The sequence below is a fragment of the Coffea eugenioides genome, chromosome 2, assembly GCF_003713205.1.
Source record: "Coffea eugenioides isolate CCC68of chromosome 2, Ceug_1.0, whole genome shotgun sequence".
In the NCBI taxonomy this organism is placed as follows: Eukaryota; Viridiplantae; Streptophyta; class Magnoliopsida; order Gentianales; family Rubiaceae; genus Coffea; species Coffea eugenioides.
The window spans coordinates 49,727,092-49,732,749 of record NC_040036.1 but is presented as its reverse complement, the minus strand read 5'-3'; positions in this window follow the sequence as shown (position 1 = coordinate 49,732,749).

The following is a 5,658-nucleotide window of genomic DNA, read 5'->3' as shown; positions in this document are numbered from 1 at the left end:
TACTGCAACCAAAATCTACTGCATGCGTGAGAGCCGAGAGGAAGGAAAATTTTTCAGATTTCCTGTGCGAAGGCTTAGCTTTCTGTGAGGTAATTTCTGGACCATTTTAGGATTGATCGGAGGTAGATTGAGCCATCTAGGGGCATGCATGTATTGTTTGTGTAATCGGATGATGAAATCAAGACACCAGAAAATTCTGTTTTGATGAAAAGTTTCTGCCGAGAAGCTGAGTTGAACATACAGCTTTATTTTTGTTTTCCGGTGACAATCTGAGCTGAATTACGTGTTTAACCAATCAAAAACAAGAAGATTAAGCCATCTAGGATAATGCATGTTAAGTTGAGACAGCCGGGTGAGTGAGTTAGGAAAAGAAATTCTGTTATGTGCGCAAGTTGGACTGCCGAGAACTTGACTTGAATAATGCGGCTCCATTTGGTTCAATTTTGCTGTTTTGAGCTTCTAACCATGATTAACTAGTAAATTACAAGATGATTAAGCTCTGCATGTAGTTAATTAGTTGAGTTAGAACAGAAAATAAAAATAAAATGCAACCAGTTTTTGTGCAGCTCAAGCCGAGGCTAGCTGGAGATTCTTTTTGGAAATTGGATGACTTGTGTTGTTGATCGAACTTAATTTTTGAGCTAGAAATGTTAATCAGTTAGTTAAGTAATTGTATGCTGAATTTGAGTATTTAAATCACTGAATTAGCCAAGGAAAAATTGGGTTAAGAACATCTAAGTGTTGGAAAAATTTTCAGTTCAATTAAGAGAGGAGGAATGGAAATTTTGATTGGTTTCTGGAATTTCATTTTTTTTGTTCTTGGAATGTAATGGTATAAAAATGTATGAGAGATGTATATTTAAGTGGTGCAAATTGTTTAGTGATGAAATAATAGACATATTGAAAAATTGAACCAAAAATGTTGGAATATAAGCTGGAAATTTTCCAGCCTTAGCCGAGTTTGAAAAGGAATTATTTATTGATTTCTTTATAGAGTTTGGGGCTGTGAAAGATTATATTATTGTTGATATCGCTTTATAATACCTTGAGATGGTCATGCATTTGAATTTTGGGGTGACAATTTGATACTATAGATGGAATTTCTTGGCTTTGGATCAAATACTTGGGCATGAGGTTGTTGCAAAATTGGTCCTTGGTGAATACCTGCTAGTAAATTTAAACATTTGAATTGTTAGCTTTGTTGCTATAAAAACGAATTGTTGGATGCTAAGGGCTAATGATTGATGAAGCCCTTGGCCATTTGGATGATTTTATATAAGTATAAGAGTTTAATGAAATAAAATTTCTGGATTTACTTGGAGGCCTTACATTCGTTTTGGATTTAGTTGAGATGTGAAATGAACGTGCTAAAACCAAGTGCTAATGATTGACGAAGCCTTGGTCATTCATTTTATTTTTTTTTTATCAGAAATGCATCTGTTGAAATCTAGGGCTAATGATTGAAGAAGCCCTAGTGATTTGCTATGTGATTTTGCCATGTCGCTAAATTTGATCCATAATATGATTTCGAAACGGAATCGGAGCTGTGGAAGTCGTTTCGACCTTGTGAACTCGAGTAACTATGATCAAACTGATCAAAAATATTTTTCAGCTAGTATTAGACTATAAGACTCAATATCTAGTGTTTTGCCTAAATTTTCCAACTCGATAATTTCTTTTAGCTCAAACTAGCCTTGATAGCTATAGTAAATAAATTCTCTAGCTTTTGAAAACCCTAAGTTTTATTTTAATTCCTTTTCTTTCATTAAGTTTTGCACTTGGATAGTTGTCGGTTGGAAAAGTTCCGAAATAAGAATTTTAATAATTTTAGTTAAAAGCATAGAAACTTGCTCGGCAAGAAACTTATTTTAGGTAAAATAGTTTTAGTAATAATTTTGCAAGAACCATAGCTTTAAAGAAATGTTCAAAGTAACTTCCTAACGTGGATTTTAAGAGGTTTGTCGACTTATTTCAAGAAAAATAATACTAGTTACCCTTTTATAAAAAAAAGTATCTCAAGGAAAACTATAAGAAACATTTCTACTACTTTTGTCAAGTTTCAACCTAAGTAGGTTCTTGAATTTACTAAGGGAAAGTAAACTAGTGGTATATTAAATATACCTCGATGTGTATAAGCTTAAAAACCGAATAGAAACTTATAGTTTCAAATTTTGGTTTTTAGGATATTGCGAGGATGCGGAATTCGATTCCCAACTTGATATCGGAACTCCACTCTTGGTGAGTGTCCCTGCTTGTTCTATGCCTACTTGATTAAAGTGCTTTCTTGACTTGATATGTGATAATTGGATAATGATTTTCTGATCCATCGAAGTGAGCAGTGTGTACTTTATCGCACTAGCCTTTCATGTGGTGACTTGCTTGAAATATTTTCATGAAATATTCTGCTTGCATTTGCTAAGCACTGAGTAGGGGAATGTACCACACCTTAAGGGTGGGAGGGCCTCTTATCCTATCTCATGTGCTAAGTACTGAGTAGGGGAATGTACCACACCTGAGGGTGGGAGGGCCTCTTATCCTATCTCAAGTACTAAATCACTAGGCAGGGGAATGTACCACACCTTAAGGGTGGGAGGGCCTCTTATCCCTGATCTGGTAACCACAAAATGTAGTTGTGTCGTTGGGTGAATCCTTCGACTTCTGAATCCAACTACGGAAATGTCGCTGGGTGAATCCCTCGACCAATTTCCTGAGGGTATACTAAAGTATACTGCTCCCAATTATCTACGGGTATATCTCGAGTATACTGCGTCCTTAGTCGGTGAGCGGGCCCGGGACAGGGGTAAGAACGGTGACGGGTTAGGATTAAAATGAGTGGATCTACATGGACTATAAGTAGTGAGAGTTGACGGAGGGTCAACTACGATGAAATGGTGATCAAGCGAGGAAAATGGCTCCTGAGAGCCCTGTATCCTACCTTGTGCTGTTATACGCTTTCCTAACTGTTCATTTGGTTAAGTTATTACTCGCTGTTTGATTTACGTGACTGCATGTTTTGGGGCACCACTGAGCTTTAGCTCACCCCACGTTTATTTGTTTTCCTTGACAGGTTCTGGAAATTGAAAGCTTTGAAACTTATCCATGTTTCGTGTTGGGATGTATTTGTATACTATGACTATTTGTGTGGGCTGTAGTGTGTTAAATTCGGATAATGTACTGTTTATTTTGGATTGCCACTTGAAGCTGGAAAATGTGTAAAACCTAACTCGATTACTTGGCTTGTAAGTTTGTATTATGGATTTATGAATTTATCTATCCGGATTGGTACGACTTTATACCTTGGTATGTAGTCCGTGGGACGTCTAAGAGCCTTGATTGGCTATTTTAAATCACTGCTATCTCTGAAGTTAATGTGGTTTTAGTGACGGTCTTCTTCGGAGGATTTGTTTTGTAATAGATTAGGTTATTCTTCGAAAGGTTTTGGGTTAGAATGCTTGTGTGAGTCCTGGCGAGAGCTGGGCAGACGGCCCGCCAACCCTTTCGTTCGCCTTAGGGGGAAGTGGGGTCGCCACAGGTGGTATCAGAGCTCTTATCGAGTTCAAACCGGGAAAAGGTTCTCAGACCGTGGGGAAAGGCCTATTAAGTGTTGAACTAATTACTATTGCTAAGGGAATTAGATATGTATGTTGGGTAGGAATCTCAAATATAGGTGATTCATGCTTGGGACTGGCCAGCTTGAGTTGTGAATCATCTTATTTTCGGATTCTTGTACCCGAGTACCAAATATTACATTTAATGGAGTATTTGCAATTGAAAAGAATTCAGTATACTGCATTATGATGTGACTAGAAAGCATGATCAATTTTGGAGAAAAAAAAATGAATTGAAAGGATCAAGTCTAGCTTTTGAAAGTTAAAGTTGAAGAGCCAATAGTGAGACCTTGAAGATTAGGGCCAATTCTGCTTTTGAGATGAATTTGCCATATGAGGTGAGTTCTCGATGACGGTGTGGCTCCTTAAGTGTTATTGGAGGATTAGTTGGGACCAATGTTCAAAAGGATAACGATAACTAGTTGTTAGGTTATTAGAAAAGCCAAAGTATGAAATGTTTGAGATCATTTAGAATACTTCAGAGCCACTGATGTACTTAAGTAATGATCATATTATTTGATTTGATATTAGACGTAGTAGATCTACAATTTACTAAGGAAATTTGATTAGTGTTACTAAGGGGGTCTAGTGGGATTGTCGAGGACTGAACTAATGAAGGTTAAGTTGAATCTAAACTAAGGGTTGAGCTATTAGCTATGTGGTTATAATAATTTGTATATTATTGAATTGTTTTCCTTCATGTATATAAAGATCGAAGTTGAGTTACGTATAAAAATATTGAATGTACCCGTGAATTGTCTGGCTTCTAAAGTTATATGAACTTTGGTATGTGAATATACGCTTTAAGTGTTTAATTTTTTTTTTCTCTTGGTATTCATGTTGACTTCACTTAATAATAACAAGTAAATAAATAGCAACATCTTCGCTTGATTACTTTATTTTGATCAATAGGCATAACTAGGCTATGGATCTTCAAGTTAGAGGTAAAGGACGTGGGAGACCAACTAGGCAACACCCCGAGGGTGGTGGTGATGGGGAACCCGAGGTTAACCTCGACCATGATCAGGGAAACGTGGCCGGAGATCCAGTGGCCACTGCAATCAATAGAATAACTGATGTGTTAGAGCGCATGACTGAGCACCAAGTTCATGGAGCGGTGCATCAGCAAGGAGGCCCAATCGATTCTGAGGATCGGGCATTAGAGAGATTCTTGAAATTTGGACCTCCTAAGTTCTATGGAGGCCCAGAACCTGAGGTAGCAGAAGGTTGGTGGGAAAGGATCTCTGATATCTTTGCCGCTCTAAATTATACAGAAGAGAGGCAAGTGACTTTTGCGGCATTCCAGTTTGAGGGAGCTGCTCGTTCCTGGTGGAACCTAATTAGGGTCAATTGGGACAGGAATCATATTCCCAGGACTTGGGCGAACTTCACAAGGGAGTTCAATGCCAAGTTTTTACCCCCTCTCATCCAAGAGAAAAGAGAGGATGATTTCATCAAGTGTAGGCAGGGGGCGATGAGTGTCGCCGAATATGAGATTCAATTCACGAAATTGTCCCGTTATGCTCCGGAATTGGTAGCTACGGAGCAAAGGCGTGTGAGGAGGTTTGTGCAGGGACTAAATGTGGAAATTCAGGAGGGATTAGCTGCTGTTCGGATAGACACATTTGCTGATGCTGTAGAGAGAGCTCAAAGGGTTGAAGTTGCTAGAGCTCAAGTAAAAACTTTCCAGGACAAGAAAAGAGTTGCACCTAGCAGCAGTCGGGAGTCAACTTATGCAAATGCTCCACCGGCCAAAGTGGGTCGAGGAACGGGTGGAGTAAATAATCATGGAGCACCACGAGGCGCTCTAGCAAGAGGAGCTGGTGCCAGAGGTGCCGGAGAAAGAGATAATGGAGCTAATGGAGGGCCAAGTGGAAGGAACCAACTTAGGAACGCCCCACAAGGAGGCCGTGTGACCACATCTCAGGTAACTTGTGGGTATTGCAGGAAGGCTGGTCATATTGAGAACGAATGCTGGAAAAAGGGAGGAAAGTGCTTGAGGTGTGGTAGCAGCGAGCACCAAATTGCCGGGTGCCCAAAAATACAAGAA